This window comes from Centruroides sculpturatus, unplaced genomic scaffold (assembly GCF_000671375.1).
Source record: "Centruroides sculpturatus isolate CEXI.00-Female unplaced genomic scaffold, Cexi_2.0 scaffold1088, whole genome shotgun sequence".
Lineage (NCBI taxonomy): Eukaryota > Metazoa > Arthropoda > Arachnida > Scorpiones > Buthidae > Centruroides > Centruroides sculpturatus.
Genome location: NW_019385342.1, coordinates 196,186 through 223,983, shown reverse-complemented (window position 1 = coordinate 223,983; position 27,798 = coordinate 196,186). Strand labels below are relative to the sequence as shown.

The 27,798-nt window shown below is 32.4% G+C and overlaps 1 protein-coding gene across 11 annotated transcripts in view; it reads left to right on the top strand.

The window, feature by feature from the left end:
- Nucleotides 1–27,798, top strand: part of LOC111637882 (THAP domain-containing protein 5-like) — an 87,710-nt gene that overhangs the window by 37,030 nt on the left and 22,882 nt on the right. The window contains exon 1 of one of the 11 annotated variants that reach the window (XM_023383488.1): nucleotides 17,329–17,897. The exons of the other annotated variants lie outside the window; for them this stretch is intronic. The gene's annotated coding sequence lies outside the window, so the exon portion shown is untranslated. Of the gene's footprint in view, nucleotides 1–17,328; nucleotides 17,898–27,798 lie in introns of those variants that run through there. 11 annotated transcript variants of the gene reach the window in all.

Sequence of the window (27,798 nt, the reverse complement as noted above, 5' to 3'; positions counted from 1 at the left end):
TAGCATATAGAAGCATATAATAGCTTCGGCTTATTGTCTCCTTCCTTCTGTCGATAACAGAGCAAACTGGAGGTCTTTACAACACGTCCTCTCTCTCCAACGTCCAAGCAAAAAGTGAAAGTCTTGTTCGACCCCTTAGCCCTCGGGCTACCGCCTTTTCTTTGTCTTTAAAATAGATCACCACCACCTTACCAGGAAAGGATTAGTGAAGAAGTTTCTGGAAGGCGATAGACAAAGGAACTAACAAAGAAAAAAAAAAAAGGAAACGAAGCGAATACTAATAATAAAATATACAAAATAAGGCGTACGGCCACAGTATAAATATTTTTTAATTTTTCTGTAGCAGCATTGTTGAATACATTGTAGAAAAATATAGGATGTCCAAAAGGTTACTGAAAGGTTACTGTGCAGTGGAAATGTTTAAATAAAGTTTTAATAAAAGTGAAGTTTTACATAAGATATTGCATCTTATTATTCTTGCTTGTTGTAATATTATGTAGTATGTCATGATTTATTACAATGTTATTTTTTAAACAGCAATGAGCATGGGATTAACCCGAAATGCATATATAAAATTTAAAACATGACACAATAAAATTATACATCATTAAACCTGGATAATATTTGCTGTGAAAAAATCAACATAATTAAAAAGGATTAAAGTGATTGAAGATGATAATATGATATGCAGTTTCACCTACAGTGAATGCAGATCCCGCTCCAGAGTCCTGGTGGGCTGGATTCCAAGGGAGATTATGCAGTCGGAAAAGTGGTTTTCTAAAAAATGAAATATCCATGAGCGAGTGGTAATTTTATCTAATGCAAAGTAGAAATCCTGTATGCAATCCATACAATAACATATCATTACCGCACTTCTCACTGCACAATATTTTTTCGGACACCCCATATAATCTGTATATTACAGTAACTTCTTGGATACATCAGGCCTCAACCTTTAATATCAGATCTCTCCCATTGTGGCACAACTTGTGATGGGTATTGTGTAAGGTCCATTTAGTGCTCACATGACAGCACTATCTTTTGAATGACATTTCTGATCTTATGATAATCAGTGGGGCATTCGGGTTGGCTGACAGGTCCTATCCTGCCACCAAAATAAGAACTATCCATTTTAAGACGTTCTTCCTCTCCATCCCTTTTGTATCATACAAAGTATCAGACTTCCTGATAAAAATGCAGTGAAAACTTAGTGGTAGGAATTTTATTGAGTTCTCAATAAAAATATTTTTGTCTGTTTAACTCTTCTCCCCAAGTAAATCTTGAGTGTGTCACTGATGCTAATTACATATATTTTGTAACAAGTGTCACTTAGACAAGGTACAACACAGAAGTATATTATAAGTGATTAAAATTAAGGAATAAAATCAGATATGAGAATTTAATAAAATAGTTGACAAGTGATAGTAATACTAGGACAGAATTAATGATGATTAACATAAGATCAATAACATAATTTTAGATTCAAAATACTTTGTATTTTCTATTTTTCATAAAATGTTTTTAAAAAAACATTGTAACAAACCATCTTATTAAAAGTCATTTTTAATGAAACCACTTATTATGCTACATTCTTATTAATATGCTAGCATAATTTAAAAAGTAGTCGATTGAATTTTCATTACCAGTAAAACGAAGTTATTGCCCATTTCCATTGCAGAAATCAGTGAGACTGATCCAGAAGGATCAAGCAGAATGCCATTATAAAAACAAAGGATATATTTTACAATCAGTAGGAATTTAGAATCCAAAGAGCACAAATAGCGTATATGAAAAACGCTTTGTTTTCTTTATAATTATGTATTTTATAACAGGTATAATTATATAAGCAAATGGGCGAAGTAAGTTGGACCGCCTCAGGCAATCGAACTCCTCGCTCGCGACGCCTCCTTGTTTCCACAATAAACTATTAATTAATGACAAACATTTCGTGACGATTCATTCCCAAGCAAAAGGCAGCCCCTTATCCCCACTTACCTCATGCCAACCCCCTCGTTTCTGTACTCCCTTGGGCCAATTCGCTCACTTGTTAATTTCGTGACGATTCATCTAGTCCCGGTGCTGCCGTTTCTATTTTGTTTATATCGTGCTTAAGCAAAGTATTTATGTACAGGGAATGATTTTAATTTTAAATAGACTGAGTCAATCAAGAAACAAGGCATGTTATACAATGATGATAAATATTTTCGCGTCGCAATTATGTTAGTTTTCTATAGTATTGTGTTACGTAAGGCGTTACGACAGAATTTTCGTGAAAGTGATTAAATCGTATACATTAAGTATGTTTGATCAAAATTGACACACGAGTAATTATTATAAGAGTGAAATACAAGTGACTGTAGTTCATTTTTGAAGTACAGTACAGTTGAATAAGTTACATTTCATCGTTGGAACTTATTCAATTTATTAACCTGAGTTTCAGTTGTACATTCTTGATGTACAATGCAGTTGAAACTCAGGATGAGGAGTTTTTTAAGCAAAGGTTAATGATGATTGTAAGTGAAACAGATTTGACAATTTAAAAGTAGGCAAACAGTATTTCCCTATCTCTAAATTCAATTCGTAATATACAAATTAAAATATGATTTTGTAGAGAAAGATAACTTTTTCCCCTGTATTTTGCTCTTATTCCAAGAGAATTAATTTACTTTTTTGTCATAATTTAAATGCGATTATTGTCTTAATTTTTTTTTAATCTGCAGTAACCTGGTTGAGCAATTGATATCCAGTGATGGAAGCCGATGTTAGCAACAACAGCATATTCTGTTTTCACGTCTTTTTTCATTGTAGATACGTTACCGTTATTCGATGTTCGACACTGTTTTTGCGGCGATTCAGTTAATTTCTAACAGACTGTTCTCTCACAGGTGATTTGAATTAATTTCATTAGCATCTGCATCGTGATTATACTCTATCCTATCAATGTTCACCTGTCCGCTTAGCAAAATAATTACAGTCGAAGCTTCACCTTTAACCGAGTCCTTTAAACTGCAGCCATTCTTCCAAGAAGTTTATTTTTGAAATAAATACAAAACAATCTGCGAACGACGGTCATTTTTTTTATGTCCCCGTCAGTGGCGATTGTTCAGACGTTTGATTGCATTTATTTGATGTATTGAACTATAAAGATTGTGCTTATTTTAAAATATTAGTTTCTTGGCTTTAAAGAGAGAAAGTATTGTAATCATCAAATCGTGACCGTCCGGCTGGTCTGCATTTTTCGACGTTTTAATTAAAGGTCCCCTAATTCTAAAAACACTAGAAGAGAGAACAAAGCTCACCAGTAGCCTAATGGATAAAACTATTGAAAACTGATAGTTGGTCGTACGTTCAAACCTTGACAGCGGACTGGTCACATAGTTTTACGGGTTTTATTTACGTTTGTAGCCAGTTTAACACAAAAAACCTCCCCGGAGGCATTCACCTCGGCAGATCACCGATGTGTCACGTTGTCATATATGAATAAACTAGCAGAACAATAGTGACAAATGTTCTCTCATTTCTCCACCGCTTGCATAAAATCTTTATTTCCCGTATTTTTAGTTAGTGCTCCTTTTAACAGGTTCACTTTTTCACAAACATTATTAAACTTAAGCTTCAAACATAACTCAATCATTATCTCTTGAAGTAATGCTAATTTTTTTTGTTGACATTTCAATAGTTGCTCTGTTTGTTTATTTATTTATTTTAAATATTAAACTTTTAACAGCGCAACAGCATCAAGTTGACTAAATTTTGACGACATATTGCGTTCTAAAATTTTAAGTTTGGCTTTCAGGGACAGATCTCTCCAATTCTTATTAGCTTCTTTCACTATCAATGGCGGACAGATCTTCCGGGTCCCATGGGCACGGAGGAAGAGGATTGAGGTGTCTACATTTGTGATATCGTAAATTAATAACGTCTAATTTTAGCTAAAGAATCATTTATGAACTGTGATGGGCAACTGAAACGGTAAAATTGCCCCTTTTTAATTTCTTGTTTTTGAGGTTTGGTTTTTTTTAACTCTTTTCGCCCTGTGGGCACTAAGAGGGCCTCTTTTTGCAAGCCCGTTATGGGTTCGGCCAGGCCCACAATGGGGCTGCCTGGTGGAGAGGGACGGGGCCCGACATATTCGAACGGACCACCCCCCGAAAAATTCCTGGGGATATTTCGACCCGTTCGGATACGAACCCGGGTCCCTCAGAGCGGTAGGCTGTCACCTTGACCGCTCGGCCATCCGGCCGCTGCTTTGAAGTTTGGTATGGTTATTTTGTTTACTGCTACGCAGCACGCAGCGATCTGCCGAGGGGGAGGACGTTTTACGGTAAACTGACCTTTATTCAGTTGTTACTATTAGTAATTTACTAACGTGAAGAAAACCCCACGTGGCCAGACCGTTGGCGAGGCGCGAAACCGAGACCAACTACCAGTGTTATGTGGCTTATCCTGGTTGGTCGAGGCCCCGAGATCCGGATCTCCTAAACGTGTGTAACCGTCGCTCTTCATTATGATAGCAATATAAGGTACAGTACACTGTTTTACTGTATTTAATCAAAGAGTAATGAAGATCAGTCTTTAACAGTTGCAAACAATTAGCCTGTAAATGAACTTAACAACTGCCAGAAATCGAAATTTAAATTGCATACAATATTGATTGCAAGGTTAAAACGAACGTTTCACTTAAGAGAAAGCATCTTATCAATTTAAATTTGCTCATTCAATTACATATGTATAACGTTTTTATTGGCTGTTGATATCGAAAATTTTGTGGTGTTTAATTTGTGCATTTTAGTTCTGATAACGTTAGAAGACTGATAACAATATCCGCGTTACATTAATAATACGTCTACACTATCTACTGCAACGGTCGCCAACCGTTCTGACCTCGCGGACCACTATGGTAAATTTTTCTAAACAATACAAACATCTATAGAATAATGTGGTAAAAGTTCCATTTTGTTTCATTAATATGAAACTCACATGTTTAATTATAACAGATTAGTGTGAAGTTTGTTGCTGCTTGTTTGAAATAAGCTTATGGATTCTTGGCTCTTTTCCACGGACAACAATCGCACTCAGATTATTGATTTGTTGACATTATTACTTATTGATAAGTCATTTCGTGTTTTGTTCTAGATTCGAATAAAAACCCACCAACGAGTGAAAAATCTTTTGTACAGTTATTGGCTTCTAATAGAAATTCCTTAAAATGCCCATGGCGTAAGAAAGATTAAATCCGGAACTATATTTACTGATGAATTAGTATATATATATACTGTGTGTATAGTTTTAGGTATGTTAGGCTTCTTCTCTCACCATCCAATAACCCCATTGTGAGCCTGGTAAAAGTCCTCTTAGTGTTCACAGAAGAGTGGGAAGAAATATGACAAGGAACAGGAAGCGATGTTATATACGAAAATTGGGTAAATTATGATTAGATGCTTGAATACCCTCGCGTTTTCTTTTTGTTATCCTGCTGACGTAACGGATTCGAATTCCGATCCCATCGTCAATGTAGTGATACTGCCCGGACAGTAATTTGTTTATAGTTTAAATTCAAAGACAGGTCCAATTTCATTATCCGGCGTGTCCCTTTTTAAATTTTTATTTCCAGACATACATAAAATACGATAGGAAATAAGAAACGATCGAACTTTCGATACAAATGCAGCTCTGAATGAGACTGATGGGACTTCATCAAACCTGTAGATCGTGGCCGCAGGAGTAAAAAAAGGTGGAAGGTACAGGTGATTTCGGCGAGAGGTCATCGGTTCCTTTCACCCTTTTATCCTATGCAATTAGGGGGGAAATCCTATTGTTATTGCTGAGAACTTCTACAACTCAAATTATAGAAACGACGAGTAATTGCTGTAAAAACCACGGTAGAATTCGGATGCGGCAATATTTTTAATAGTTTAAATACCTAATTTATGCGCATTTTGACGACGACAATACCAATTATTACAAACGTGTAAAAAGTTGTTACATAAATGATGATAAAATAGATGCGACGCAATAACATCGCCGCCATGTTCCCACAATGCATTGGTATGTTAGTTGTTAGTAGACGCAACGATTCGTATAGATAACAACAATAGTAATGTGCCTTCGTGTGTCGATTACGGTTACGAAAGTAGAACGGGAAGACGTACTGATGCACCGCTTGACGTGAAGTTTTATAAGTAAGTTCGATTTTTACTCCGCTTATCGAATATAACGCGCACATAAATGGTAATCGACAATATTGGCGGGCATCAAGGTTACAATAACATTAACTGAGGTGTAAGCTTACATTCGAAAACAAGCTGCATTTAATAATTTTTTTTTCTTAATTTTTATATAACTGTGTATTATTTAAGCCATTGTTATGAAAACAGATGGATCTGACATACTGTAAAATATTTATCTGATGCTGATTTGAATAATATAGAGCATCACATTAACGTTTTACAGCAGGTAATCCCAAATTTTTCAACAGGAATGCCACATTACTAATTCTGACAACAACAGCAGGCCTGAGAGATTTAATATTTCACATATATATGCAAATTAAAAAGCGACAATCATAGAATATTAAAGCTAAGTTGTTGTTATTATTTAATTTAAATACATTACAAAATGAGACCTCTATTTTTAAGTAAATATGGCCCTATTGTTTACTCTCCTGGCTTCGGTTCAAATTGTTTAATGCGAGTAAAATATTTTTTTAAATTGTAACGTTTTTAAGTGTAGAAGTAAAGAGCATTGTTGCTGGCCGTAGTTTGGAGACTTCTGTTCTACGTTGTCGGATCCTCGTGTCGTCGTAACAATCTATATTATGATCGGATCCTCATCTTTGTATTAAGCAAAGGTGAGGATCTGACTGACGTACTGTAGAACAGGGTGGTCTTCAAACTACGGCTCGTGACAAGGCTTTATCTAGCCCACTTACTTCTAGACGATTAAAAAAGTCGGTTTTAAAAAATATTTCGCGTGCATTAAACGATTCAAATTGAAGCCGGGCAGAGTAGGCAATACGGCCATATTGACTTAAAAATAGAGGACCTTTTTTTAAAGTATTTTCTTAATTTTTAGATATGAGTATTATTTTTTAATTTACTAAATAGATGTGTGAGATATTAAATCTCTTTAGCCCACTGCTGCTGTTAGAATTAGTAATGTTGCTCTCCTCTTGAAAACTTTGGGGATTCCTACTGTAGAAAATTCATTTGATCTATATCATTTAAGTCAGCATTATGAAAACATCAGGTTCTGACTGATTATAAAATGTTAATAATAATAATCTGTCAAATATTATGTGAAGATACCTGATGATCTCACATTTATTATAGCCTCATAAACATTTATTCATTCTATTGCATTTCTTGTTTATCAAGAGAAAATATCCTTATTTTATTGTCAAATTTTATTACTTAGAAATAACTTCTTTTTATAATATACTGGACCTGAAAAAGCTAGCTTAAGTAGCTTGAGTCTATCAGGGATTTTGTATGAAAGATGATAAGTTTAAGAATGTGTTTCAATTATGTAATGTACTGTACTTATACTGTTTACATCCAAATTCCCAACAATAGAACAAAAGGATAAAGTACTTCCTATTGTTCCAAATAGCAAATATGACAACTTCAGACTTTCAATAACATTTGCTTATTGATATATGCAGGTAAATACATTGTGATATTATTATTATTATCAGTGTTGATGATGATACAACTGTAATAATACAGATACATTATTTTTAATTACTGCTTAAACTTATTTATTTTATAATAATGTTTAACATTATGAATTCTTTTAAAATTAACTTTGCTCTTGGATTTGCTGGGGACTCCTGAAATTTGACAAAAATTTAAAAATTCTGACTCCCAAATTAGTCTATTTTTCCCATATTTTACTTGACAAGATGATCAACTTTTGGAGTATATATTAAAACATAGTTTAGATATTGTTTAGGGTGAAAAATTTTGAAAGGTTTGACATTTTTTATTCTCATCTATAAATAAGAGAGCATTAGAATAAAATCTTCCAAAATTTTTTTTAACTCTGAAAACGAGAACTCTTGGAAGCAATTATTTAGGAATTGTCAAGTTTATTTAAGGATGATAAATTGTACAATCATTACTATAATACTGATTAGTGATATTTTTATCCTAATTTATGTTGACAATGCATGTTTCTAAGAAAAATTATTGTAGTAGGATTTTATTTCTGTTCTTGCTTACATTTAGAATAGGACAGTAGAAAATAATTTACAAAAGATAGAATAAGGAAATTTAATTACTAATCATTACAGTGCAATATACACAACATTTTTATTGAATTGTAGGAAATATTATTTGATCTCATGCAATTGTTTAGTTATGTAAATATACAGTCAGACTGTTTGCTAGCCATAAACCTCATTATATTATACAAATACAGTACATTTAAATATAAAGTGTATTTTTATCATCATTCTGACATTAATTTTTTACTTACATCTAGTAATATATAAACTTTATTAAAAACAATTGTACGTTAATACAGAGATATCGCTAGACAAAAATTTATTTATAGCTTAAATAATAAATGAATCTACTTTGAATATCCGACATGTCTTTTTTAGTTTTTAGCCCTAGACATGCATAAAATTTCCTTTAGAAACTATTGAAACTTGATTATGCTATATACTGTAGATGTTTATTGTGTATTATAGCAATCTAGAACAGCTCTACTTATCTAATTTGTACTGAGGTTCAAATATGGAACTGGCCAGGTACACTGCTAGTCCATATCATGTACTTTTAACTATTAAATTAATGGAAAGAAAGAGAGGAGGAAGGTGTCACTAGTTGTGATACTTGCACTACATCAGTATGCTATGCTGTTTATTAATTGTATGATAGTTCATTAAGCTATTTATTAAGTCAAATTATTCTTTACAATTAATGAGATAAATTGCACCTTCCTTCTTTAACTGTTGCTGTGAAATCTGGTATATATGACAAACAGGACCATTAGCCAATTGGCTGGTGGTCAGACAAAACAATCCAAAAGTCCATCAGTTGAGTTGTGCTTTATATAGTTCAGTTAGGGAAAAAAATTCCAATATTGTTGCAAATTGCTCAATTAAAAATGTAGAAATGGCACATATACAAACCATCATAAAATATCCAAATTTTAGAGTGGCAATATTTTTAATAGTTTAAATCTGTAAAATAGCTTATAGATAATCTGAATTAAACAGAAAATGATGATATTAAGANGAAAAATGCGAACTAATGTAACGTCGTATGGTGAGTTTTTGTTCGTATCGTGGAGCAAAAATATGTTCGAATTTCATGTCGTATCCTGAAAATTTCGTATGCTAGGGCGTTCGTAACCTGAGGTACCACTGTATTTAATTTTAAATAAAAAAGTTATTCAACTAAACGTTAAATAACTTTTGTGGAATATTTTGACATAATTGAAGAGAAATTGTTTATTTTATATTTAATATCAATATATACAGAAAATATGTAAATGATAGTTATTGAGGTAGCTTATAAATACTATTGATTTAATATTATGAATTAAGAGCTTATAAAATGCAGACGACCTTGTTTTATAGTCTGTTATCATTTTCAAATTGTATTTCTTGTAGGCCTTGGTGGAATGTTAAGGATTTCTAGGCCTAGGGGAAAAAACATATACAGTATATAGTTGTGTAGATCAGTAGCGTGCACTGAAGACAAATCAAATAGCAGTTTTGACTACTTTTTAGCATTAATATGGCAGAAGGATTAAATGGCATGCTAATTTTTAAATTATTTACTGTCTTTAATGGAGTTTATAATAAATTTGTTTTGTGATCCTTTTTCATTACATCTTACATATTATAGCTTGCTAATAAATTGAACTTATATTTGTGGCAATACAGTTTAAAATATGAACTATCATGCTGAGATAAAATACAAAAAATACAACACTACCTCCAAATTGAATATAAAATTTTAAAAAAGCAATTGTTTTGAAAATTGGTGTTTATAGTTGATTTTAAAACAGTATAATGATTTAAATTAGAAGTGTTAATAAGCAGTGATTTGTAATAATAAATGATGGTCAGATGGTTGAGACAGTTAAGTGATTGGCCTGCTATTCTAGAGGGACCTGGGATTGAATCTAAGCAAGCAATTTCAGGAATTTTTCATGGTCAATACATTTTGGATATGTTGGGTCTTGTCTGTTGCCATCAAGTTGCTCCCATTACCTACCTGGCTGTAACTGTGATGTACTGTACATGGAAAAAAAAAATGCCTTAGTTCTGCCTACAGGATGAAAAGAGCAAGCACTTTAAGTAAATCTTTTAAAATGGTTGTTTTCTTTTTACATTACATATACCTGGATATTAAAAAGTAGCATAATTCTGTATTGTTTGAAAATTTACCATTGAATTAATTGGTATGTAGCATATATAAACTACCAAGAGCCCAAACTATATCTAAAAGAATCAAATATTAGAATTTTTTTAACTATAATTCTGAGTTTTAAAATTTAATTATATTATATTCTAAAAATCTAGCAATGCTTCACATATATTTGGTATATCAGTTTTCATTGGAAAATGAATTATATTGTTTCAATATTAATTAAAAAGGCAGATAGTATTTTCACAATCCAAAAAAGTTATAGAAGAAACTGTCATTCTCATTTCCATCATGTGTAATCAACAGGAACAAAAACAGTCTTTGTTTTATATTGTAATTATATTGTTTATTTTTTACAAATTTCATATTATTATTATTATAAGAGAGAGAGAGAAAATTCAACTCAACTCAGATATAAGTTATGTATGAATAATAGTTGATTTTTACATAATAATAAGTTTCTGAATTCAGTAATGAAAAGACACACTAATTTTGCCTGTTAAAATAATTTCAGTTAAACTATTTCTTTGAGATAGACTAGAATTTATTCATTAGAGTATTAGACTAATAAACAGTCATATTCTTATGTTTTTCCTAAAAAAACAAACATTTGTTTCATTTCACATTAGGAAAAGTAACTTTCTAATGAATAAAATGTTCACTTGCTGTATTTTTCATGCATAAAATTCAAAGTGTAATGTGTAAAACTTGTCCTGTTTGAAGAAAAAATAAAAGATGTTTTTGAATTGTGGATACATTAACAGTTCAAATTATCTTCCTAACAGTCACAAAGATTTGAAAAATGTTAAATTTCCATTTATAAATGAAAAATAGTCGTCACTTTTTAATGGTATTGTAAGATACGCACGTGGTGAGTGTATTTTCAACTAGAGGAAAAGCAAACAATACGACTAGATAATCTTTCTTCACCCGTGTTTATTTTCTGTTTCAGGATTCTTTTATATTCCGACACTCCTCGTTTGGTTTTTTTCTATACAATTTCGGCAGTTAATAGAAATCCCGCGACAATACTATTCACCACGGTACAAAATAAAAACGGGACTATAACTAAATACTTAAAGCTACTTATACTAAATGGGAGGAAGAAAAGATAAGCAATAGGATAGCTGAATATTTGATAGAAAAGGAATGGATACCCAAAGTGTCGACGATCTTGGATTGATGGTGGTGATATCGGACTTATCAAATCTTGGAGAAATAGTTGATTGGTTAATTCTATCCGACTCTCAGAATAAGCACCCAAATATTCTCTTCTCTGGATATGCTTCTATCTCCTCTCGATAGAAGCATATCCAGAAGCATATAATAGCATATAGCATATAGAAGCATATAATAGCTTCGGCTTATTGTCTCCTTCCTTCTGTCGATAACAGAGCAAACTGGAGGTCTTTACAACACATCCTCTCTCTCCAACGTCCAAGCAAAAAGTGAAAGTCTTGTTCGACCCCTTAGCCCTCGGGCTACCGCCTTTTCTTTGTCTTTAAAATAGATCACCACCACCTTACCAGGAAAGGATTAGTGAAGAAGTTTCTGGAAGGCGATAGACAAAGGAACTAACAAAGAAAAAAAAAAAAGGAAACGAAGCGAATACTAATAATAAAATATACAAAATAAGGCGTACGGCCACAGTATAAATATTTTTTAATTTTTCTGTAGCAGCATTGTTGAATACATTGTAGAAAAATATAGGATGTCCAAAAGGTTACTGAAAGGTTACTGTGCAGTGGAAATGTTTAAATAAAGTTTTAATAAAAGTGAAGTTTTACATAAGATATTGCATCTTATTATTCTTGCTTGTTGTAATATTATGTAGTATGTCATGATTTATTACAATGTTATTTTTTAAACAGCAATGAGCATGGGATTAACCCGAAATGCATATATAAAATTTAAAACATGACACAATAAAATTATACATCATTAAACCTGGATAATATTTGCTGTGAAAAAATCAACATAATTAAAAAGGATTAAAGTGATTGAAGATGATAATATGATATGCAGTTTCACCTACAGTGAATGCAGATCCCGCTCCAGAGTCCTGGTGGGCTGGATTCCAAGGGAGATTATGCAGTCGGAAAAGTGGTTTTCTAAAAAATGAAATATCCATGAGCGAGTGGTAATTTTATCTAATGCAAAGTAGAAATCCTGTATGCAATCCATACAATAACATATCATTACCGCACTTCTCACTGCACAATATTTTTTCGGACACCCCATATAATCTGTATATTACAGTAACTTCTTGGATACATCAGGCCTCAACCTTTAATATCAGATCTCTCCCATTGTGGCACAACTTGTGATGGGTATTGTGTAAGGTCCATTTAGTGCTCACATGACAGCACTATCTTTTGAATGACATTTCTGATCTTATGATAATCAGTGGGGCATTCGGGTTGGCTGACAGGTCCTATCCTGCCACCAAAATAAGAACTATCCATTTTAAGACGTTCTTCCTCTCCATCCCTTTTGTATCATACAAAGTATCAGACTTCCTGATAAAAATGCAGTGAAAACTTAGTGGTAGGAATTTTATTGAGTTCTCAATAAAAATATTTTTGTCTGTTTAACTCTTCTCCCCAAGTAAATCTTGAGTGTGTCACTGATGCTAATTACATATATTTTGTAACAAGTGTCACTTAGACAAGGTACAACACAGAAGTATATTATAAGTGATTAAAATTAAGGAATAAAATCAGATATGAGAATTTAATAAAATAGTTGACAAGTGATAGTAATACTAGGACAGAATTAATGATGATTAACATAAGATCAATAACATAATTTTAGATTCAAAATACTTTGTATTTTCTATTTTTCATAAAATGTTTTTAAAAAAACATTGTAACAAACCATCTTATTAAAAGTCATTTTTAATGAAACCACTTATTATGCTACATTCTTATTAATATGCTAGCATAATTTAAAAAGTAGTCGATTGAATTTTCATTACCAGTAAAACGAAGTTATTGCCCATTTCCATTGCAGAAATCAGTGAGACTGATCCAGAAGGATCAAGCAGAATGCCATTATAAAAACAAAGGATATATTTTACAATCAGTAGGAATTTAGAATCCAAAGAGCACAAATAGCGTATATGAAAAACGCTTTGTTTTCTTTATAATTATGTATTTTATAACAGGTATAATTATATAAGCAAATGGGCGAAGTAAGTTGGACCGCCTCAGGCAATCGAACTCCTCGCTCGCGACGCCTCCTTGTTTCCACAATAAACTATTAATTAATGACAAACATTTCGTGACGATTCATTCCCAAGCAAAAGGCAGCCCCTTATCCCCACTTACCTCATGCCAACCCCCTCGTTTCTGTACTCCCTTGGGCCAATTCGCTCACTTGTTAATTTCGTGACGATTCATCTAGTCCCGGTGCTGCCGTTTCTATTTTGTTTATATCGTGCTTAAGCAAAGTATTTATGTACAGGGAATGATTTTAATTTTAAATAGACTGAGTCAATCAAGAAACAAGGCATGTTATACAATGATGATAAATATTTTCGCGTCGCAATTATGTTAGTTTTCTATAGTATTGTGTTACGTAAGGCGTTACGACAGAATTTTCGTGAAAGTGATTAAATCGTATACATTAAGTATGTTTGATCAAAATTGACACACGAGTAATTATTATAAGAGTGAAATACAAGTGACTGTAGTTCATTTTTGAAGTACAGTACAGTTGAATAAGTTACATTTCATCGTTGGAACTTATTCAATTTATTAACCTGAGTTTCAGTTGTACATTCTTGATGTACAATGCAGTTGAAACTCAGGATGAGGAGTTTTTTAAGCAAAGGTTAATGATGATTGTAAGTGAAACAGATTTGACAATTTAAAAGTAGGCAAACAGTATTTCCCTATCTCTAAATTCAATTCGTAATATACAAATTAAAATATGATTTTGTAGAGAAAGATAACTTTTTCCCCTGTATTTTGCTCTTATTCCAAGAGAATTAATTTACTTTTTTGTCATAATTTAAATGCGATTATTGTCTTAATTTTTTTTTAATCTGCAGTAACCTGGTTGAGCAATTGATATCCAGTGATGGAAGCCGATGTTAGCAACAACAGCATATTCTGTTTTCACGTCTTTTTTCATTGTAGATACGTTACCGTTATTCGATGTTCGACACTGTTTTTGCGGCGATTCAGTTAATTTCTAACAGACTGTTCTCTCACAGGTGATTTGAATTAATTTCATTAGCATCTGCATCGTGATTATACTCTATCCTATCAATGTTCACCTGTCCGCTTAGCAAAATAATTACAGTCGAAGCTTCACCTTTAACCGAGTCCTTTAAACTGCAGCCATTCTTCCAAGAAGTTTATTTTTGAAATAAATACAAAACAATCTGCGAACGACGGTCATTTTTTTTATGTCCCCGTCAGTGGCGATTGTTCAGACGTTTGATTGCATTTATTTGATGTATTGAACTATAAAGATTGTGCTTATTTTAAAATATTAGTTTCTTGGCTTTAAAGAGAGAAAGTATTGTAATCATCAAATCGTGACCGTCCGGCTGGTCTGCATTTTTCGACGTTTTAATTAAAGGTCCCCTAATTCTAAAAACACTAGAAGAGAGAACAAAGCTCACCAGTAGCCTAATGGATAAAACTATTGAAAACTGATAGTTGGTCGTACGTTCAAACCTTGACAGCGGACTGGTCACATAGTTTTACGGGTTTTATTTACGTTTGTAGCCAGTTTAACACAAAAAACCTCCCCGGAGGCATTCACCTCGGCAGATCACCGATGTGTCACGTTGTCATATATGAATAAACTAGCAGAACAATAGTGACAAATGTTCTCTCATTTCTCCACCGCTTGCATAAAATCTTTATTTCCCGTATTTTTAGTTAGTGCTCCTTTTAACAGGTTCACTTTTTCACAAACATTATTAAACTTAAGCTTCAAACATAACTCAATCATTATCTCTTGAAGTAATGCTAATTTTTTTTGTTGACATTTCAATAGTTGCTCTGTTTGTTTATTTATTTATTTTAAATATTAAACTTTTAACAGCGCAACAGCATCAAGTTGACTAAATTTTGACGACATATTGCGTTCTAAAATTTTAAGTTTGGCTTTCAGGGACAGATCTCTCCAATTCTTATTAGCTTCTTTCACTATCAATGGCGGACAGATCTTCCGGGTCCCATGGGCACGGAGGAAGAGGATTGAGGTGTCTACATTTGTGATATCGTAAATTAATAACGTCTAATTTTAGCTAAAGAATCATTTATGAACTGTGATGGGCAACTGAAACGGTAAAATTGCCCCTTTTTAATTTCTTGTTTTTGAGGTTTGGTTTTTTTTAACTCTTTTCGCCCTGTGGGCACTAAGAGGGCCTCTTTTTGCAAGCCCGTTATGGGTTCGGCCAGGCCCACAATGGGGCTGCCTGGTGGAGAGGGACGGGGCCCGACATATTCGAACGGACCACCCCCCGAAAAATTCCTGGGGATATTTCGACCCGTTCGGATACGAACCCGGGTCCCTCAGAGCGGTAGGCTGTCACCTTGACCGCTCGGCCATCCGGCCGCTGCTTTGAAGTTTGGTATGGTTATTTTGTTTACTGCTACGCAGCACGCAGCGATCTGCCGAGGGGGAGGACGTTTTACGGTAAACTGACCTTTATTCAGTTGTTACTATTAGTAATTTACTAACGTGAAGAAAACCCCACGTGGCCAGACCGTTGGCGAGGCGCGAAACCGAGACCAACTACCAGTGTTATGTGGCTTATCCTGGTTGGTCGAGGCCCCGAGATCCGGATCTCCTAAACGTGTGTAACCGTCGCTCTTCATTATGATAGCAATATAAGGTACAGTACACTGTTTTACTGTATTTAATCAAAGAGTAATGAAGATCAGTCTTTAACAGTTGCAAACAATTAGCCTGTAAATGAACTTAACAACTGCCAGAAATCGAAATTTAAATTGCATACAATATTGATTGCAAGGTTAAAACGAACGTTTCACTTAAGAGAAAGCATCTTATCAATTTAAATTTGCTCATTCAATTACATATGTATAACGTTTTTATTGGCTGTTGATATCGAAAATTTTGTGGTGTTTAATTTGTGCATTTTAGTTCTGATAACGTTAGAAGACTGATAACAATATCCGCGTTACATTAATAATACGTCTACACTATCTACTGCAACGGTCGCCAACCGTTCTGACCTCGCGGACCACTATGGTAAATTTTTCTAAACAATACAAACATCTATAGAATAATGTGGTAAAAGTTCCATTTTGTTTCATTAATATGAAACTCACATGTTTAATTATAACAGATTAGTGTGAAGTTTGTTGCTGCTTGTTTGAAATAAGCTTATGGATTCTTGGCTCTTTTCCACGGACAACAATCGCACTCAGATTATTGATTTGTTGACATTATTACTTATTAATAAGTCATTTCGTGTTTGGTTCTAGATTCGAATAAAAACCCACCAACGAGTGAAAAATCTTTTGTACAGTTATTGGCTTCTAATAGAAATTCCTTAAAATGCCCATGGCGTAAGAAAGATTAAATCCGGAACTATATTTACTGATGAATTAGTATATATATATACTGTGTGTATAGTTTTAGGTATGTTAGGCGTCTCTCACCATCCAATAACCCCATTGTGAGCCTGGTAAAAGTCCTCTTAGTGTTCACAGAAGAGTGGGAAGAAATATGACAAGGAACAGGAAGCGATGTTATATACGAAAATTGGGTAAATTATGATTAGATGCTTGAATACCCTCGCGTTTTCTTTTTGTTATCCTGCTGACGTAACGGATTCGAATTCCGATCCCATCGTCAATGTAGTGATACTGCCCGGACAGTAATTTGTTTATAGTTTAAATTCAAAGACAGGTCCAATTTCATTATCCGGCGTGTCATTTTTTAAATTTTTATTTCCAGACATACATAAAATACGATAGGAAATAAGAAACGATCGAACTTTCGATACAAATGCAGCTCTGAATGAGACTGATGGGACTTCATCAAACCTGTAGATCGTGCCCGCAGGAGTAAAAAAGGTGGAAGGTACAGGTGATTTCGGCGAGAGGTCATCGGTTCCTTTCACCCTTTTATCCTATGCAATTAGGGGGGAAATCCTATTGTTATTGCTGAGAACTTCTACAACTCAAATTATAGAAACGACGAGTAATTGCTGTAAAAACCACGGTAGAATTCGGATGCGGCAATATTTTTAATAGTTTAAATACCTAATTTATGCGCATTTTGACGACGACAATACCAATTATTACAAACGTGTAAAAAGTTGTTACATAAATGATGATAAAATAGATGCGACGCAATAACATCGCCGCCATGTTCCCACAATGCATTGGTATGTTAGTTGTTAGTAGACGCAACGATTCGTATAGATAACAACAATAGTAATGTGCCTTCGTGTGTCGATTACGGTTACGAAAGTAGAACGGGAAGACGTACTGATGCACCGCTTGACGTGAAGTTTTATAAGTAAGTTCGATTTTTACTCCGCTTATCGAATATAACGCGCACATAAATGGTAATCGACAATATTGGCGGGCATCAAGGTTACAATAACATTAACTGAGGTGTAAGCTTACATTCGAAAACAAGCTGCATTTAATAATTTTTTTTTCTTAATTTTTATATAACTGTGTATTATTTAAGCCATTGTTATGAAAACAGATGGATCTGACATACTGTAAAATATTTATCTGATGCTGATTTGAATAATATAGAGCATCACATTAACGTTTTACAGCAGGTAATCCCAAATTTTTCAACAGGAATGCCACATTACTAATTCTGACAACAACAGCAGGCCTGAGAGATTTAATATTTCACATATATATGCAAATTAAAAAGCGACAATCATAGAATATTAAAGCTAAGTTGTTATTATTTAATTTAAATACATTACAAAATGAGACCTCTATTTTTAAGTAAATATGGCCCTATTGTTTACTCTCCTGGCTTCGGTTCAAATTGTTTAATGCGAGTAAAATATTTTTTTAAATTGTAACGTTTTTAAGTGTAGAAGTAAAGAGCATTGTTGCTGGCCGTAGTTTGGAGACTTCTGTTCTACGTTGTCGGATCCTCGTGTCGTCGTAACAATCTATATTATGATCGGATCCTCATCTTTGTATTAAGCAAAGGTGAGGATCTGACTGACGTACTGTAGAACAGGGTGGTCTTCAAACTACGGCTCGTGACAAGGCTTTATCTAGCCCACTTACTTCTAGACGATTAAAAAAGTCGGTTTTAAAAAATATTTCGCGTGCATTAAACGATTCAAATTGAAGCCGGGCAGAGTAGGCAATACGGCCATATTGACTTAAAAATAGAGGACCTTTTTTTAAAGTATTTTCTTAATTTTTAGATATGAGTATTATTTTTTAATTTACTAAATAGATGTGTGAGATATTAAATCTCTTTAGCCCACTGCTGCTGTTAGAATTAGTAATGTTGCTCTCCTCTTGAAAACTTTGGGGATTCCTACTGTAGAAAATTCATTTGATCTATATCATTTAAGTCAGCATTATGAAAACATCAGGTTCTGACTGATTATAAAATGTTAATAATAATAATCTGTCAAATATTATGTGAAGATACCTGATGATCTCACATTTATTATAGCCTCATAAACATTTATTCATTCTATTGCATTTCTTGTTTATCAAGAGAAAATATCCTTATTTTATTGTCAAATTTTATTACTTAGAAATAACTTCTTTTTATAATATACTGGACCTGAAAAAGCTAGCTTAAGTAGCTTGAGTCTATCAGGGATTTTGTATGAAAGATGATAAGTTTAAGAATGTGTTTCAATTATGTAATGTACTGTACTTATACTGTTTACATCCAAATTCCCAACAATAGAACAAAAGGATAAAGTACTTCCTATTGTTCCAAATAGCAAATATGACAACTTCAGACTTTCAATAACATTTGCTTATTGATATATGCAGGTAAATACATTGTGATATTATTATTATTATCAGTGTTGATGATGATACAACTGTAATAATACAGATACATTATTTTTAATTACTGCTTAAACTTATTTATTTTATAATAATGTTTAACATTATGAATTCTTTTAAAATTAACTTTGCTCTTGGATTTGCTGGGGACTCCTGAAATTTGACAAAAATTTAAAAATTCTGACTCCCAAATTAGTCTATTTTTCCCATATTTTACTTGACAAGATGATCAACTTTTGGAGTATATATTAAAACATAGTTTAGATATTGTTTAGGGTGAAAAATTTTGAAAGGTTTGACATTTTTTATTCTCATCTATAAATAAGAGAGCATTAGAATAAAATCTTCCAAAATTTTTTTTAACTCTGAAAACGAGAACTCTTGGAAGCAATTATTTAGGAATTGTCAAGTTTATTTAAGGATGATAAATTGTACAATCATTACTATAATACTGATTAGTGATATTTTTATCCTAATTTATGTTGACAATGCATGTTTCTAAGAAAAATTATTGTAGTAGGATTTTATTTCTGTTCTTGCTTACATTTAGAATAGGACAGTAGAAAATAATTTACAAAAGATAGAATAAGGAAATTTAATTACTAATCATTACAGTGCAATATACACAACATTTTTATTGAATTGTAGGAAATATTATTTGATCTCATGCAATTGTTTAGTTATGTAAATATACAGTCAGACTGTTTGCTAGCCATAAACCTCATTATATTATACAAATACAGTACATTTAAATATAAAGTGTATTTTTATCATCATTCTGACATTAATTTTTTACTTACATCTAGTAATATATAAACTTTATTAAAAACAATTGTACGTTAATACAGAGATATCGCTAGACAAAAATTTATTTATAGCTTAAATAATAAATGAATCTACTTTGAATATCCGACATGTCTTTTTTAGTTTTTAGCCCTAGACATGCATAAAATTTCCTTTAGAAACTATTGAAACTTGATTATGCTATATACTGTAGATGTTTATTGTGTATTATAGCAATCTAGAACAGCTCTACTTATCTAATTTGTACTGAGGTTCAAATATGGAACTGGCCAGGTACACTGCTAGTCCATATCATGTACTTTTAACTATTAAATTAATGGAAAGAAAGAGAGGAGGAAGGTGTCACTAGTTGTGATACTTGCACTACATCAGTATGCTATGCTGTTTATTAATTGTATGATAGTTCATTAAGCTATTTATTAAGTCAAATTATTCTTTACAATTAATGAGATAAATTGCACCTTCCTTCTTTAACTGTTGCTGTGAAATCTGGTATATATGACAAACAGGACCATTAGCCAATTGGCTGGTGGTCAGACAAAACAATCCAAAAGTCCATCAGTTGAGTTGTGCTTTATATAGTTCAGTTAGGGAAAAAAATTCCAATATTGTTGCAAATTGCTCAATTAAAAATGTAGAAATGGCACATATACAAACCATCATAAAATATCCAAATTTTAGAGTGGCAATATTTTTAATAGTTTAAATCTGTAAAATAGCTTATAGATAATCTGAATTAAACAGAAAATGATGATATTAAGAAAAATATTATAAAAATTATATTCAGATAGTAAAATTAAGTATTTTACAAAAGATAAATATTACTATAGCAATAACAATGTATTAAATATTGGGTAAGAAGGAAAACTATTTCAGTTACTAATTAAAAAATTATCGTTATACTCTGCGAGTATCTATACTTTTGCGGTTCAATGCTTTTAGAAATTAAAAGCCAACAGAAATCAAATAGATAACATCATTAGTTCATCAGATTACATTTGAGAAATCTTAACACACAATTCATATATGTAATACACTAAAACCTGAGTAAACTAGAATCTCGTGATACAAAATATTTTTCTTGTTTGGCAGGTTTCCATAAGTAAAAAGTTTAAACCAATGTACTGTACTTATAAGTGTATGAGATTTTGATATATACTTTCCTAAATAAAACACACACGGCAGATAATTAAAATATTTTAAATACCAAGTTCATTGTTAGATACTTTTTGACATTTGTGGTGGTTACGTGAAATGGAAATTGGAAAATATCAGTTGGTTATTTTCTAATTGATAATATAATGAGGTCAATTACCATTCACTAGAAGAATTTTGTTGTTAAGGATCACAAATTTAAATATTTTTAAAATATATTACAGTTAAATAATGAATAAACTTTGATTGATGATAAACTGTAAACCAGTTTTATATAAATTATTTCTTCAAAATATCATTACTGTAATCAGACACTGAAAATACAGAAGGTATGAATCCTGAAGGTGTTTTTTTTTTTCACATTTTTGCATAGAAAAGAAAGATTAATACTCTATAAAAAGTCTTGAAAGTTCAAACAAATATTTATTATTCATCATTAAGAATATTATTTGTTTTTACTACATAATGAGGAAAGAAAATTGAGAAAATTCCAAAATGAAAGAACAGGCTACTTCTTATTGGTTTTGTAATGAATTTTCACTAATCCAGCATATCCCTTTGCAAAGGGAAATGCTGGATTAGTGAAAATTCATTACAAAATCAATAAGGAAAACACTACATTACCTTGAGGAATGTAGTGTTTTCCATCACTTTATTAGAAATTTTTTGAATAATTTTCTCAAAAAAAACCTATCTGGAGTTTACACTAGAATACCCCTGAAGATGAGTTGTAGTGTATGAACTACAAACCCGAAAGCTATAGGATGTAAAGCTCTAGAAAAGCAATTTTGTAATGAATATTTCAATACAGAAGTAGTAGTAGTAGTAGTAGTACATGTTTGTTAGAATGAATGGAATGATTACAAATTCTACAATTAGATTGTAGTAAGATCTATTTAATCCTCATCTAAGGTATAGCTTTTGACACAAGCAACAATGATTAGTAATGGCTAATTATTTGCCTACAGATAAGAATTCAGTGGCAAAAGAAGACAATAAAAATAATGGATTTAAATTAGATCTGGTTTTTGTTATTGCTTCAATAAGTCCAAAATTTATTTATCATTTAAAAAATGATTATTTTATAGCTCGAATTCAAGTGTTTTATTTATTTATTTTCCTAGCTTGCGTAGTTAATAATCCTTACTGATCGAAACCTTTGTATTCTGCTGTTACATAAAATTTCCATGTTGCATAACTCTGTTAATAGCTACAGTCATACTCGTCATTTGATACAAAATATATATTTTAATAAATTATATTATTATTAATATTAGTAAAATGTGAATGCAGGATTAATTTGAAATCAGGATTTTCATTGTATGTTAATGTTTCACTTCATTAAACTTCAAAATTTCAAGTTAAATTTCAATACATTTACATTTATTGACTAAAAAGCAATGTAGTTTATATTATTGTTGTTTATTTATCTGATTATTTTCTATTAACTATTTATCTATTATATTATTGTTCCTAAAGTTATGCTGTAACGTGATAATATTTTGGCTGAAAGTGTACCTACTTCAAAGAAACATTAAGTAAATTTAATGAAAAGTTGGTTACTCAGAATGAATATGTTAGTTTTAATTGCATACCAACAATGAAGGGTGACTACATACATTTTCAATTGTTCAAATTTTCAATAATTGAAGTTGTATGAATTCATTTGGTAAATTGTGAAAGATTAAATTATGTAATGGGCCTTGTGGGTGAATAATGGGAAGCAAAAATTAAGACATTGGAAGTTGTGCTCCACTTTTATAATTACAGTATAACCTCCGAATAGCGGACACCACCGGGACCGAGAAGTGTGTCCGCTATTAGGAGGTATACGCTGGTGGTCATACTGTATTTTAACGCAGTTGTCATTCAGTGAAGATTATGAAAACATCAAATTTGCGTTAGGAATGCGAATATACCGAAAGGTATAAGTAGGATGTATAATTAAAATACATATATCATTGTCAAAATCTCGTTTCAATTGAATTCTAACATGCAAGTTGCAAACAGACAGTATACTTCAAATGGTACGAAAAAATTACTACAAAACGTAAACGTTGACTAATTAATTTATGAAAAACGACGGGGAAAGTAACGAAAAAGAAAAATGAAACCGTTGTTACGTGCAGAAGGGTGAACAAAGGTCGGTTTAGGGTGAGAGTCCTAATGCTGAGTTACGACGGCGATTTACTATTCTTTCCAGGAATGAAAATGTATTCGGTAATGGTAATGTATTCTCTTATTTATAACATCATTTATGATCCAAGAGACTAATAAAAATCTATACGGCAATTTGTAGTTATCAAGTATGTGTATTTTTTCAAACATTTTTGCTTTTTTCAGTAATTAATTTATTAAAAATTACACTCGAGCTACCATAAAGCTGTTTTGACATCATGAATGCCAGAATACCGAATATCTTCTCTCACTTTAAAGCGGCCGGCAAATCGCCTTCGTAACACGACCTTTGAACTTAAACAATTACAAAACGTTTATGGTTAAAGTTTCTCTATCATTTACTACTGTGCTACCGTTCTTGTCGAATGAAACGAATAATTCGGGAAAAGTTTATGGTTTTTTGATATCGTAAGCTTAATTCCGACAATAAGACAGAAGTTTATTTACATTAATATGTATGACGATGAATGGTGATTGACAACTTAACCAGGCGAGCTTTCTCTAACAGACAGTATTGTTCGGCTTTTTACAACCTGTCTCCCCTATTCCTATTTTCAGCCAGTCGTTATTCGATGCCTACGGCCAAAATTTCTCCCCTGAGAGAGTATTTGAACCGATCCTTTGTTTGCGTTTTAAAATATTTTGTACTGTACGTAATTAATTCTTTCGGAATATTGAAGACTGGACATTGTTTTCCTAAGGTTGGTTCCGGACGACATCGTCCGCTATTTAGAGGTAAATATAATAGATGTCCTATTTGTTGGGTAAAAATTCCGTTAAGTAGAGGTGTCCGTTAATGAAGGTTTCGCTGTATGTTATTTCGTTGTTAATTATTAGTGACTGGTCGAATGTTCTTGGCCTTTTTTCGTAAGAAATGAACTTTTTTTTGTGTCGGGATGTTTTAGAAACGTAAACTCGGGTGATTTAAAAACTATTTTATTCGGAAATAAAAACGATTTTTTCAAGTGTTTTGTCAGACTATTTACTTTTATGATGCCGTTAAAAATTTTTTTTAATAATTCAACCGCCGAATGAATATCATAATATGGGAAATTTATGGAAAAATGTCTGAATATATTCCTAATACCATTTATCATAACTGCTACCGTGGCTGTTGCTGTTGTTACTATTGCTAAACATTTCAGTTATTGATCGAAAGAGAGTGAAATTATCGATCGAAACAAATGAAACATTTCTTGTTCTATAAATTCAAATGAATATTTACTGTGAAATTTAGAAAACAATTAAATTTTCTTCATTTTTTTTAAACAGTTACTTTATATTACTCATCTAACACTATTGTATTATGTATTGCTGTTATGTCACGCACTACACGGTAAACATCTCTCCTTATATCTATTCTACTAATCCCAAGCATTGTTATTATAAATGGACAATGTAAACAATTATTAGTCTTGTATAAATTTATTTTCGCTAATGGCACGTTAGCTTTGGTGTTTATTGCATTATTGGGTATAACAGCGGGAGTAAGAATCTTGTCTATTGATCTTCCTATCGCATCACACTACGCTGAAAAATACCCTAAATAATCTAAACACCTGTGGTCCGATAAAGGGACAGTTCTTTCGCATTTATAACTTATGAGGTGGTGCTAAGTATATTTATGAGTGGTTTTTTTTTCTGTAAGTATCGAGATAGAACTGTATAGAACCAAGATAATTTAAAAGTTTTCATTGCTAAGGGATGATATCTTGCCTCTGAATTAGGATTACTACAGTGATTCGAAACAGAACTCTTTTATGTAAATAAAAAATCTAGTGTTTTAAACGTTCGGTTTTTGAATTTTATTCTTACAGAATGATATTTATTAATTGATAAGCTTTAAGGGTTTATTTTCTACTATCGTTGCAATTATTTTAACCTGAACATTATTTAGATGCAGATAATTAGTAACGTTTGAGGTAGATGCAGAAAGACAATACTGTATTTCTGTCTGTCCTATCAATTAGAGTGCTAGAGGTCGACTGTTACGTATTGTACTGTACTGTACGTGTACATTTAGCCAGCATCACATAGCGACGCTCACGCTACAAATGGCCAAAGGGCATAAATTGTAACGGCGTCATTTTAATTTGCGTGTTTAAACTCATTAACTGTGACGTATGTATTTTTAAAATTTTCGAAGTTGTTCGTAATGTAACACCCCTGTGTAGCCAGCTTCGCCGTAGGGTAGATAGGGAGCGTTACTACAAATCTAGATTTAAAAGTATCGACACACTTCTGCTGGTAGTTGTCCAATCTTCTATATATATAACCCATTCAACTGTCCGTCTGTCCCGTAACCGTTTGATAACGGACACTAGAGGCGCCCTTATCGTGTGTCATATTTAAAACATTCAAATTAAATTAACAATTCTAATTATTATTTAAATGAACAATATAAATTATTATTATTCATTTCGTCAATAAATTATTATTTGGTCAATATAACAATATAAATAATTCATTATATTTGTAATAGGAATTTATTATTGTCACGGAATGCCTGTAATGTTCACTAGGAGGCGAATAACGAAAAACCGGATAGATTTGAACCGCTACGATAAAACGATAAGGTTTGAAATAGTTAAGCTAATTTTTTAATATAATAATAGAAACCTTTCATGGCACGACCAAAGAAATACGCCACTGTGTAGGAACGTAAACTGCCGCTGCTTTAAACATGCCTCATAGGAATTTGTAATACTGCTAAAACGCCCACTAGGGGGCGTCCCGGGCTACTAGTTAGTCGAGATTCACTTGATTACGGGGCGCCATTTTCTGGTCAAAGGGTAGATAAAGGCCGTTGCTTGTGTGTATGTTTATGTTTAACGTTGTCTACTGCTACTTTTCTTTTGTGTATTATTTAAGTATGCCGTCTTGTTGTTGCGCTTATAAGTGTTCTAATCGTGCATCTGCCACGTTAAAATTGTTTTCCATTCCAACGGGGAAACGAAATCGCGAAAGAAGAAAAATATGGCTTCAAAAAATATCGAGAGAGAAGTTCGTACCAACAAAGCATTCTAGATTGTGTGAAGTAAGTTTTAAATTGTTAAATTAAATTGAAGACCAATATAAGACATTAACATTATTTTATAATAAATGCTTTTGGAGGAAGCAATATTGTAGATTTTATACATACACACAAACTTAGTCATAGAAAAGACACTGTATGAGATGTTATGTTTGTTGTAACGCGCATTACGCGAGCAAGAAACTAACTTCAAATGGGAAATGATCTTTCCAAAGGTGATTGTTTACGTGTGTAACGACTAATAGAGAAATGTGTGATGATACACATTTCTTTTACTTTCTCGGCTGTTATATACAGTATAATGACTCCCCCAAGATTTTTACATTTTGTAAAGTACATGCTTGAAACGTAGAAAAATGCAAAATAAAGTTGGGGATTTTTTTCTTTATGTATGGGTGTTTGTCTTCGTTTTGTTTGGATGGGTGGCACGATTTTTTCACTCTCATTGAAGCTTAATAACTCCCGTGCCTTTCGTCGAAAATTTCTGAAATTCTGCAGGGAAGTTCGTGTATTAGGAGATTGATTGATGTTCGTAAATTTTGGTGTTTAAAAGTCTACGAGTGGGAGATGGAGGGGGGTCGCGTCATATCTCGTGTTGGATCGGACTTAATTAATGCAGATTTTGCTCATTATTAGCGTTACCATTTTTTAAAGTAAAACCCATCAAAGTTTTATTACCCTCTACTCTTTTTTCCACTTTATAACAGTTAATGATGTAAAAAGTTTTTAAAATAAAATCTTAAAACAAATAGTGCCATAAATATTTTAACTTTTTTGCCGGAAAAGTTAAGCAACTCGTTTATTTGCCTTTTTTTTAATTAGTCGATTGTTCTAAATTAAAATAAAAGTACTGAATTGTATTATAATAACACTTGCTATAATTAGAGTTTCATTTATATTTAAAACTAGCAGACCCCGCCACGCGTTGTTGTGGCTCAAAATGTATCTACAGTAGACCCCCCTATAACGCTTAGATACGTTCCACGCTAACCGAAAATTACGTTGTAGGAATGAGCCAATCGCAGCCCGATAGGTGGGAACTTTACGGACTAAGGCTGTTCGAAAGGTTTTCTTCTATAAAATTAACCGATTCTAGACTAATTCCACTCAACATTTCCAAAATACGTATAATTTTTTGGGAATAATCTGTATAAACTATGCTATAAACAAAAAATTGTAGGATTACTTACACCGTTCGACTACGCCGTTGCTTAAAGCTGGTTTTCATCGCGGAACA